Source organism: Gossypium hirsutum, chromosome D11 (assembly GCF_007990345.1).
Source record: "Gossypium hirsutum isolate 1008001.06 chromosome D11, Gossypium_hirsutum_v2.1, whole genome shotgun sequence".
Lineage (NCBI taxonomy): Eukaryota > Viridiplantae > Streptophyta > Magnoliopsida > Malvales > Malvaceae > Gossypium > Gossypium hirsutum.
Genome location: NC_053447.1, coordinates 36,994,260 through 37,007,451, shown reverse-complemented (window position 1 = coordinate 37,007,451; position 13,192 = coordinate 36,994,260). Strand labels below are relative to the sequence as shown.

At 34.6% G+C, this 13,192-nt stretch overlaps 1 non-coding gene across 1 annotated transcript; it reads left to right on the top strand.

Annotated features, from left to right (window-relative positions):
- The first annotated feature begins 2,412 nt into the window (after positions 1–2,412).
- Positions 2,413–2,518, top strand: LOC121223851 (small nucleolar RNA R71). The gene has a single exon (XR_005921317.1). It is a non-coding gene; the product is annotated as a small nucleolar RNA R71 (small nucleolar RNA).
- Positions 2,519–13,192: the final 10,674 nt, after the last annotated feature.

Below are 13,192 nucleotides of genomic sequence, written 5' to 3'. Positions count from 1 at the left end.
TTCTTCAAATCATTATACATCTTTATACTACCTAGGTGAATAAACAAAGAACTGGTATGTGTTTCCTGTAAGATCATTCGAATAAGCTCATCATTCTTCGGTGCATATATCCGATTTCTGAACATCAAACAACCATCAAAATCGATCTGAAAATCAGACTCAATACCTAACTTACACTGAGCTCTTTTAGCTTGCAACTCACTCTCATCTTTCTGAGCTAAAATAAAACCGTCATCTTATAAAGCCAAACAAGTATTCAAAGCTCTCAATGTAAATAAAGGCTTTCTACTCAAGGCATCAACAACAACGTTTGCCTCACCCGGGTGACAGTCGATCAGTAGCTCATAATCTTTGATCAAATCTAGCCATCTTCTTTGCCTCAAGTTCAAATCTTTCTAGGTCATCAAGTATTTCAAACTTTTATGGTCAGTGAATATTCAGCACTTCTCACCGTACAAGTGATGTCTCCAGATCTTCAACGCAATTACAATGGCAGCTAGCTCTAAATCATGCATCGGGTAGTTTTTCTCATGTGGCTTTAACTGTCTGGAAGCATATGCTATTACTTTAGCTTCCTGCATAAGTACACAACCCAATCCATTCAAGGATGCATCACTGTAAATCACAAGTTCTTTACCCGGTTCTGGCTGTACTAAAACAGGAGCTTCAGTCAACAATGCCTTTAACTTGTCAAAACTCTGCTGACACTTCTTGGTCAATTCAAACTTGACATCTTTTTGCAACAACCTTGTTAACGGGGTAGCTATCATGGAAAATCCCTTTACAAATCGTCTGTAATAACCAGCTAATCCAAGAAAAGTTCTAACCTCTGACAGATTTCTGGGTTGTTTTCACTCAAAAATTACTAAAATTTTACTCGGATCAACTTTAATACCATCACCTGAGACAATGTGTCCAAGGAATCTAACTTCTCGAAGCCAGAACTCACTTTTGCTAAACTTGGCATACAACTGATTATCTCTCAAAATCTGTACAACTGTTCTCAAATGTTCGGCATGTTCAATCTCATCAGGAGAATAAATCAGAATATCATCAATAAACACAACTATAAACTTGTCCAAGTATGGTCGAAAGATTTGGTTCATTAAATCCATGAATATGGTAGGAGCATTAGTCAAGTCAAATGGCATCTCAAGAAACTCATAGTGGCCATACCTAGTCTGGAAAGCAATCTTCGGAATATCTGACTCTTTAACTCGCAACTGATAGTAAGCGGATCTGAAATCTATCTTGGAGAACACAGTGACTCCCTTCAATTGGTCAAACAGATCATCGGTTCTAGGCAGTGGATATTTATTCTTTATTGTTACTTTGTTAAGCTGCCGATAATCTATACACAACCTCCTCGAACCGTCTTTCTTTTTCACAAAAAGCACTCGTGCGCCCCACGGAGAACAACTAGGCCTTGCAAAACCTTTATCAGTTAATTCCTGCAACCGAGCTTTCAATGTTTTCATTTCCAACGGGGCCATTCTATACAAAGCAATAGAGATGGGAGTGGTACCTGGAACCAACTTAATACCAAACTCAACTTCCCTAATAGGAGGCAAACCTGGCAATTCTTCTAGAAACACATTGAAAAACTCACAAACTACTGGCACTAATACAATTTTCAACTCTGGATCTTTAGTATTCAGTACAAAAGCAAGATAAGCTTCATACTTTTTTCTCAAACATTTCTAAGCAGACATAACAGAAATCATGGTAAGAGAACTATCTGACTCATCTGAATTAACCCGGATAATATCACTATTTTTGCATTTCAACTCAATTTATTTCTTTTCGCAATTCACTATCACATCATGGGCAGTCAACCAATCCATACCAAGAATCACATCAAACTCATCAAATGGCAATAGCATAAGATTGACCGGAAAACAGTGACCTCTAATCATCAAAAGGCAATTTTTACATACTTTGTCTACTAACACATACTGGCCTAATCGATTCGATACTTTAATCACAAATTCGGTAGATTCTATGGCCATGTTCATATTAGTCATCAATCTCATGCAAACATAGAAATGGGTTGAACTCAGATCAATCAAAACAATAACACTAGTATCATAGAGAGAAAATGTACCCGTAATCACATCGAGGGAGGATGCCTCTTCGCGAACACGAATAGCATAAGTCCTTGCGAGTGCTCTAACATCTGGTCTAGCTGCCAATGAAGTAGTTGCATCAAGCTCAATGGTGCCAGCAACTCTCCTGCCATTCACAAGTCGCATGGTAGGATACTGATAATCATTGTTGGCAACTTTTTCCAAAATTTCATATGTTTCATTGTAGGATTTATCCAACAAAGTGCCATTGGCAAATGCATCGACTAGCATCCTTGTATGTGCATTCTGTCCATGACTAAATATCTCCATATGAGTCTAGTGCTAGAACCCATGCATAGGACTTTTTTAAGCAATTCCTTAAATCTCTCCCAGGCTTCGTACAGTGTTTCATCATCCAATTGCAGAAAATATGTTATGTCATTTCTGAGCATAGCATTCAAGTTTGGTGAATTATATCGTAGCAAAAACCTTTGGCAAAGGTCATTCCATGATGTCACTATTCCCGACTGCAAAGCATTAAGCCACACTCTTGCATGACATCTCAAGGAATATAGTAACAGTTTGAGCCGCAGTACGTCTTCAGGAAAACGAATCATAGACTTCTAGAAAAAGTCTCAAATGTAGTCTCGAATCTTCAATTGGCAACCCACCAAACTGTCCAACTATTTGCAGCATCTGAAGCATTATTGGTTTCAACTCAAAATGTTGAGCTTGTATGTGTGGTTCGACTATCCTTGTATTCTGGCCATCCAAAATGTGAACTACATGCTCTCGAACTGGCCTGTCTTGGTCATCTATCACACGATGAATAGGACAATTAACATCTTAACCATTAGGATTTAATTAATCATTCAGAATAGGATCGTTCCCTTCCCTAGCCACATTACGTAATTCTCCTCTCCTTCTGAGCAAAGTTCTTTTGGTCTCTAGGTCAAAAGGATACTCTTCGTTAATAGGAATACCTCTACTCATGCACTGATTGCAAACCATAGAAATTAAGTAACAACTAAGTTAGACAAAATTAACGAAACAAAAAAATAACAAAACAAAATTTTTCCAATTTTCAATCCCTAGTAACGGCACCAAAAACTTGCCAGTTGCACAACTGATATGCAAGTCATACATGTCTACACGTCGAACAAGTAACAAAGTAATGAGTGAGATCATCTCCAAAGGGACTAGATAGGTATAATTTGGTTGAGTTATCATAGTTAAGTTTAGTTAATACTAAAGCAACATAAGAGTGCAGTGGTAAAATGAGAGAATGATGATGTATAAAATGTGCAAACCAAAACACGTAAACGGAACAAGAATGCGCAAAATCACTACGAAAAAGGGTTGAAGAACTACAATGTTGATTAGGAAGGTTGCGATTACTAATGAATCTACCTTCACTACCTATTGTCGCATATGAATGTGTAATGCGAATGTGCAAGTATACATGTCGAATCAAGTAATAAAGTGATGAATCAAGTAATAAAGGGATCGAAATTGGTTAAAAAAATTGGTTATGCTATTACTATGAATTTGACTAAATAAATTGTGCAAAAGAAACAGTTGGCAAATTGATGGAGAGAATTAATGAATGTATTAATAAAATCAATTATGAATGAAAAAATTCTAGGGCAATTGAAATGTTGTGGCAATTCTCAAAGAATAATTGGGGACGATTTGTACTATTGAATGATAAAGGTTAGAATGACTCAGATTTTATTTTTATATCACAATAATACCATGGAAAAATCTTAACCATTTTACAGCTCAGGGATTCACTACTACAGTTTGCTTCTTTCGAGAGGCACACATTAAGCTATCATTCTGAGTTTTTGTATGTCTACAGAACTCAAAAATAATATCCAGACTGTTTTTCCTTTCCCTGTACAAATCGCAACTTGTACGTCTAAAGTGTTGCGAATATTCTTTCGAATACTTGCCTGTATCAACCGATAATAATCCAATTTATTTAATCTTTTCATAATTAAATCAGATCTAACAACATTCCAAACAATCATCTATTTCTAGAGCAGACATGCATGCATTTAAAATAATCACAAATCTAATGAATTAATAATCTACTCAAAATCAGACCATGGGAATTAAAGACAGTAAAAATTCACCCAAATAATTCCAACCCAATAAGATTTAGCTCATGGATTGGACATTCAAATCCAAAATAAAACCATTAAACATCATCATTCAAGTTTAAGAATCACAAAGTTCAAATCAAAAAATAAAGGCAGAACTATAGGAAGCTCTTACTACTCCATCTTTCACTTTAGTACTGAAATTTGATGCAAAACCCTGGGCAGATTTCTCTTCCCTTTCCTTGTATCTGTGATTTTTTCTCTGTAAGCTGCTACCTTCTCCTCTTTATTTTCTGAAATTTTCCACGACAATTTGATGCAGAGAAAAACTACTCTCCAATTCCTCTCTTCAAAAAATCCTCATCTCTTCTTTTCTTTTCTCTTTCCTCCTTTATAAGGTAGGTCCCTCGCTCTCAGCACACACCTTTTGCTTCCTCTTTTTCAGGATAGTTTATTTGGTTCAAGTACAGCTGGCTATGAGTGACGTGGACCAAGTGTTGTGTCATCGTCTTGGAATTACAATGGCATTCTTGTTGGCAATCTAACCAACGTTTTGCCATGGTAATATTTCACTTCCTTTATTTTCTCTCTCCTTTCTCTCTTCTCTTCTTCATCCTGCACATGCTACTAATGATAACCAACACCTTTCTTCCCCAATAACAAATAATGACATTTATAGCACAATCCAAGCTTTTTTATGCAATGTTATAAAAATATCCTAAAAATGAAAACATATTTACTTAATTACAAACAACTAATTCAATCTAAAGGCCTAAAATATAACTCTTTTCCAAAGTTATCACACCACCAAACCTGAATTATTTATTGTCTTCAAGCAAAATATGTATGAGTATGCATTAATGCATAAATTTGCCATAACACAGTTACCATATATATCGCTAAAGCACTTGCCATATATTCTATACCGCCATTCTCAGTAGTCTTCTATTAAAACAAAAAAAGATGATTCTAGTTTTGTCGGTTTGTTTATCAAACGAAGTGTAGAAAATGTTACCTAAAAATAAAAATTCCTAAATATCGATGTAATTCTAACTATAGTAAATACCTCCTAATGCACTAAGGTTATCTTTCTTCTAAACTCAGTTTTTTTTATTCTCATTTTTTCTTTCATTTAAAAACTTTAATTACAAATGTTATTTTTTTCTAGGGAATTCATCTTGTTATAGGTTTCTTTACTTGACAATCTCAATGGAGCATACACTAGATTGCCTGGTATTACATCATGCCACAATTTGAATGTAACACACTCTTGAAGCTAAGGGTTTTAACTAAAAAGATGGATGGAGCAAACAACTACCTCCTTAGCTAATCGGCCTATTACTACAGTGGAGTGTCCCTCAACTATTTTTTTTACTCACTCTTAATTGAATTTTTTTTTTGATCGGTAATACGATGGAGAAAACAAAGTATTACTCATCTACTCAATATTTTCAAACATTGCAGTGATTATTAACATTTTTCCATGATATTCATTATTACACACTGTCTATTTACTGAGTTTAAGTTTAAAAGTTCCTAAATATATTAAAACAAACCTACTATAACCGAATTACAATTATAAATAGGGCATTCTACTTTTAGGAATCAATTTTCACGCAAGTATCCTAAAGTAAACATACCTATTCACCCATCACAATTTTATAATTTTATCGAAAAATTATTATCCTCATCGAATATCATAGATAACAATATACTTGTCATAGTCTGGAAATTACTTGGAATTTGTATGTAATGGAAAAATGAATGACAAAATGCATGAATATTAAAGCATGTATCTACTGCATACTATATTTACAACACAACACACCCCTAAACCTAAGGGATGCATCTTCAATGCATGAACAATTAAACATTTCAAAATTCGAAACCAACAACTTACAAATATAAAATGCAATGACAACCAAATATGAATGCATGAAACATATGTTATAAAATGAAAAAGATGCAAATGAAAATAAAAACAAAAGCTTGAAAGGAATCTGAGTTACTCTAATTGGGTTGGGTTGATTTTCTGGCAACGCGTTTGTAGCACTACTTCCTTTCCACTTCACTAGCATCATCTCAAACTGATTTTCCAGCAGCTTGCTTGAAGCGCTTCCTTTTTAGCTAGTTAATTGGAACCTCTTCTCCATCACCAGTATTTGATTTTGTGAGATCATCAATTAGTTGATGACTCGCACGCTCTTCGTCGGTCATAGGTGCAGTGAATTTTGGTGTAGTGGCAGTTGTAGCAAGTGTAGAAGTTTAAGTCATATAAGCTTCATCCTTATCAAATTCAATATGCACAAATTCAATTTTCTCCTCCTCTCCCTATTTTTCTGTGTTTGTATTCTTTGCTGTGGCTTCTCCATCTTTATCATCATCTTCTAGCTCCAACAACAGTTCTTTAGGAAAAATAGGGAATGTTGGCATAGGTTGGGTAAAGTCCTTTTTAAGAGATTTCTTAATGGCTTTGTCCCGTCGTCTAACATCCCCAAAATAGAGCCATTTCTTTTTGATCTCAGTCAAGATCAATGACTATCATCAGTTGTTGTTTTTCCATCATCAAAAATAGTTGTTGCAACATCTCAAGAGCATCAATCATTTTTTGCTGAAAGCCATTGTGAGATGTTGATGGGGCAACATCAGTAGTCATAGTGGAGAAGCTGTAGATGTAGAGCTAGGATGCTTTGGCATTTCCTCGCTTAAAAATCTTAGGGCAATTTGCGTTGGCTCCTTTTTTGGGTTTCCTGAGTAGGAACCTTTACTATTTGACCCAGTGTCATAATGAGCGACGAAAAGTTTAAGGTATCGACGTTCTTTTATGCGTAGTAGTGGACTTCTCTAAAAATAGTTTTTCCATCATTTATCCTTCTTCTAGTAATAATCGTGTGCAACAAAAACATGCGTTCCTTGTAAATAGTAGAGTTGTGCGTAGAAGGGCTAAGACGAGATTTCAGGAAATGATATCGTACCCTACACTGAGGCTTCAAAGTTACACGGTCGATGATGTAGCAATCATTTCGACAAAGTATCCATGTCATTCCTTCTACATATAAATCTGTCAAAACTTGGTTGAGGCTTTCATTTGTCATTGTCTTGATAAATTGAGAGTGTTCATCAGAGCCTTCGAGTAACCCATATTGTGCATTGATAGAGTCTTCAACAAATAACACCAAGAGACTGCACACATAGATGAAAGCATTTTTAAGAAAGGATAAATGTACATAAAATTCTTTGACTACCATAGTGAGGACGTCATCAGGGTGGAGACAGAAGATTTGCCATCCATGTTTCTACACGATAAATGAGATGGCTTTAGAATAGCCCATAAAAAGGACATATTATAGAAGGACCATGCAAAAAGGTCGCTTTGATATGTTCGTGTTATATTTTTGTTTCATGATTTTCCTAAAGAATGTCCGCGGATGCACAGAGGTGGAAGAAGATGGTTCTTAGCGAGCCATTTGAGAGAAAATAGTAAATTTGAAATGAAAAACGTAACACCTTTAAACAGAGAAGGGTGAAGAAGATGAAATGGAAAGTAAGTTAGAAAGTAAGTGAATTGACTAGGGTAAAACGTGAGAAAAAATATAGTAGTGACATGGAGGATAAGATTAACCTGAAATTGTACCCTGACGTGATATAGTCTCCTTCCCATATGATACCATAACCCACCAATTACGATCTTACACGATATGGTCTTCTTTCCATATCATGGCATAACCCACAATTTACGATCTTACACGATATGGTCTTTTTCCCATATGATGCCATAACCCACCAGTTATGGTCTTCTTTAGTGCCATGGCCATAGGCTTGTCCTTTCAGAGATTCGTGTTTTTAGTCTCGACAGACCACTTTGACGACTCTAGAGACGGATACAAGCTTTTCATACTTATATCCATCTTTCATGAACTTATCATATTTTGACTTACTCGTAACAGACACATCCAAACCTTTCTGACACATTAACACATTTCCATTAATCAAATACAAGCATCCATTAACCTCAAGATTCATGTTTCATACTTTGACAATGAAACTTCATGTTATCCATATATGCAAGTTCATAAATCTTATGTATCTCATCAGAGTCATCAAATCATACTTACTAGTTTTTTATTTCACAATTTGGTTACTTAGCATAGAAGTTTCTAGTAGGCTTATTATGTATGCATGAGTAAGTTTAGGGACTCACCTGATAACCTCAAATAGTAGCTTAGCATTCAAATCCATCATTCAGCTCAAAGTAATATTTCTATCTCTTTTTAGCCCTAAATCCTTTTTGTTTTTTAGTAAAAAAAGGGAAAGAAGATAAACTTTTTCTTAACCCAACTGGAGTGCCCTTTTAACTTAACCTAAGCCTCTATGGGAACTTGGTAGACATCACATCAAGACTGAGTGACCTTATCAAAATATTCCACCTCTAAGAACTTACTCAATTACTCATTTACCCTTTAACCCTTCTAGTTTATGTTCAGTTAATCCCTAACCAGTTTTCCTCACAATTTAGCTGGCACAAGACCATAATGGCTACGGGGTGTACTACGACATTGGCGTGAACTCACATCCTAAAGGTAATTTTACATAACCATAAGTCTCATTTCACCAGTCATAGTAATTAGACATGAAATTCTTACTTTATTCTCATATTTGAGTCCACCCATTCTAGATGCCAAGAAGTGTATTTGGGTGAATACTATTTCCCCAATCGTACCCTTCTATTTCTATGCCCCATATACATATATTTGTACATCCATACCATTATTCCTTGTTTGGTCATACCTTATCCATTTCATGATTTCCCTTTCCTATTATAGAGGGCCTTAGAGACAAAATACTTTTTGTTCGCCATAACACTTCTTACGGAGCTTTTCGTTAAAAATTTGCCGAGCTAGGGTACAAGCATTTTCGAGGAATTTCTTAAGCTTAGCCAAATCCTTATTTCTTACTCACTTAAATATTACTCTTTGTGTCGTGCTTCCAATAACATTGTTCTATCATAGGTCTTCGCTGGGTAGGATGTTACATGAATAATCGGTCTCGATTCCAGCATCCCAGCTGATCATCCATTCTACATTTGAGATTTCACTTCCTTTCTGAGTTTCTATTACCTAATTTCTTTTTACAGAAGTCAGAACATCCATTTGTCATTTTCTCTTCTGGTTCCAATCTTTTATTTGTTTTCGGTTGAGCTCAATGTATTGTGTGTATAAAGAATCTTTTATTAAGCTCTCCATTGGCCTCATAAACTACTCGTTTTCTTCCATTGGAACCCTAGCCTTTTTGCAAAATGCCATGACAAGCTAGGGAAAGAAAACCCCAACCTTCTGGCCACTTATACAACACTTCATGTTATGATAGATCCATCTGTCGACACATATATGTTTTTTCTAAAAGATTCCGTACAACAAAAGAGATCAAAAAGTGTTTACATTAGTCACATTCATTGCAGCTGTAATTCTACTACAACGAAATTGTATCCACATCCTAGCTATAGGAATCATAATTGCTTAATTAAAATTGGTCGATAATTCGGTATCCAGTCGATGGTTCTATGCACCCCTCAATTTAGTTAAGTATTTTAAAATGTCATCCATATCTATGTCCCTAAAAGTGTCTAAATTTGTATTATCAAGAAAATCATTTTTATAGTTTGGAACATTGTAAAATACGTAAATTTCCCAAGGAGTAATGCATACCTCCTTACCTCTTATCATTACGGTTTCCCAAATGGCCCTATAAGGTCTTCTAGCCTCTTGATCCCTTAATGCAGCATAAAATTCTTGAACAATTGGGATAATTGCATTTTCTTTCATGGTTACGCAAAAGCGTTCCCACCTATGGTACTTGTAACCTCTTAAACCCGGCCTAGATGTAATGGTCAAATTTCATAGATCTCATTGGCCAAGTTGATGGTGGAGAAAAACATTTAAATATTTTTATTCTAAATATCGTCATTTAATAGACTTTGATGTTTTTGACTTACTTGAGAAAATTCAAGTAGTGTCTATAAAATAAAATTTTGAATATATACAAAAAATATTATATTTCGAAGAAAGTGTCATAGCGAAAAATAACTAAATCTCATTGGTTGATTTTGAAATTGTAGTTTGACTTGTCTCGTAAAACATTGATTAAGTGCGATAATAGATTTCAAATTTCTAAAAAGGAATTCTTAATTTTGAAATAACAAAATCGTGTTAGGTTTGTCATTGATTTAGAAAAATCCAGTTTTTCTTACCAAATTTATAAACCATCTTAAAAAAGCCTAATCATTCAATCTCATCCAAAAATGCCAAAATCGAAATAAAAAGTCCCATGCCACAATCCACAATAATAAATAACAATTCCAAAATATCAAGTAATAAAGTATGATAGTTTATTTGAAAATACCTGAGTGCACCTCCATAAGCCGAGCCCATGCCTAACCTCAATTATTATCTAAAAAATTAGAAATTTAAAGAGGGTGAGCTTTTAAAGCCCAGAGTGGGTCAATTTGCATAATCACATAAATTAAGAAAAAATCTCAAAAGTATCACAGATCACATATACAGAAATATTTAACAACAGAGTCACATTTATCAATATTCATATCAATGATGTCGATGCAATGTTTTTTCAGAAATAGTGCAGATTTTCATAAAACATTTCCTACCCAACTCTATTATACACATAATAAGTTTCCTAGAACTCGTCCATCCAATATCACACCAATAATGTGGTCAAGCCACTAGATAGTGTAGAAAAGCTGCCAGATACAAAATATTATGGTCAAGCCACCAGATTTACATATATACTGCCAAATAATTGGTTAAAATACCAGATTATGCATATTATTAAACTGCCAAAATCTTCCTCCTTTCACATTATCCTAACCTCATGCATCTAATATGACATACATAACATAATTTTTGGTTGGCATGCTTTACATGCAAATCAGATCTCATTATGAATTAATAGAGTGATATGCTTAACATGCAAATTTGATTAATAACAGAATCAGTGTCATGTTTAATTTCATGCCTATTAAATAACACCATATGTCAAAATACAAGAGTATCATGAATAACATGGTATTTCATTTAATAGAAAACATACAACACATTCACAACATCACAGATCTATAAGTTTAGATTTACTTACTTGGGAATCCTCCTTTTAGACGGATTTATCAATCCATTTGAATACATAGCGTATTCCCACATTTTCACGTTTCAGAATTTATGAAAAAAAAATATTTAATATTATCACATTTATTTAATTAATAAAAATTTCACATATTTTAAGTAGATTAATCCCCACACCTGAGTTATGTTGTTTCGACGCTATACTAGCATCTTCAGTTGATTGTTGATAGCACGACATATATGCAAATCGTGCAAGTATACACGTCAAACAAGTACTAAAGTGATAAGTGAAACCATTTCCATAGGGATTAGATAGGTATAATTTGGTCGAGTTATTATACTTAAGTTTGCTTAGTGCTAAAACAAAATAAACGGAACAAGAATGCCTCGGCAAAAGCACTACGAAAAAGGGTTGAGCAACTACAATGTTGATTAGGATGATTGTGATTACTAATCAATATACCTTTACTAACTATTAATGCCACAAAAAAGTTGTGAATATTCTACTACTTGATAGGTTTCACCAATAGTCTACTTCTATCGACATAATTACTTTAGGTTACCTTCCTTAAGGCATTACATGTCTATAGGCTTTGAGTTCAGCTAACACTAATAATTCCTACCTTCTTTCGTATAAGGCAAGGCTCTATGTCTAGAGGTTGCTACAAATAAGTGATTAACCATTCACTTATATTATTCAACTCCTACCAAGTTAACCTAACCCTATCGGAATTAAGTTATCTTGATAAACTTGCTGTACTTTCGTCAATGTACAACCTGCATATAAAATGAAATACCATTTAATAAAATAGTAGAACAAACCAAACATAAATAAAAATAAAGGTTCATCAAAGCAATCCTGAGCCTAAGAGATTTAGCTCATGGTTGGGCAAATAAAGTTTGAGTTTAATATGATAACCAGCATCATCAACAACAAATAAGCTTAAAAAAAAGCACGATAAGCAACAAAGGATGAAATTTGATATGACAGCTTTTGCCTATCCAGCTCTCAACACAGGCAGCGCAATGTCTTACGGCTACCAAAGATGATTACAATCGTTTGCGACTTCTTTTCCGCCCTTGTTCTTGGCCCCTACCCGATACTTTATGTTTCATCCAAGGTTGTTGTCTCAGTTTACTCCCTTCATTAGGATTCCCTGCTTGGCTTTTATAAGTTTCACCTTCTAGGGTAGGTCCATTAGCCCATGATCCTTCATCTATTTTCCAGATAGATATATCTGGTACACGTAGATGTAGGACCAAATCCCTCCCACAAGTGGTTAAAAGCAACATGTAATAACAATCAAGCGCAATTCAAGCTCTTCAATACAATACTTTAAAAATGGCAATGCAATATCCTAAAATGAAACTAAAAATACTTAAGTACATGCAATTAACTAAGTCTAAGGGCATGAAATATAACTCTTTTCCAGAGTTATCACAACCCCAAGCCTGAGTCTTTGCTTGCCCTCAAGAAAAGTATGCATGAATGCGTGAATGCAAAAATTGCCACGGTAAACATAACCACCTTTGTATTGTCAAACCAGTTAAAGAGCATGTTATACTTCAGTTCTCAGTAATCTTCTATGTCTAAAAATTTATTCAATTTTCATAAGTTTGTTTAATAAAGGTAGTGCAGAATATATTACTTAAAAGCAAAATTCCTAAGTGCTCATGTGTGCGTTTTGACTATAGCAAGTGTCTCTTAATTTACTTATTTCATCTTTTACCTAAACTCAGTTTTCTTTCTAAACTTAGCCATTTTTTAAACCATTATGGGCTCAGCTTGTCCCACGTTTCTTTGACTTAACAATCACAGTAGAGCATACACTGAATTATTGGTTACTCAATCATGTCACGATTTGAATGGAACTCACTCATGATGCTA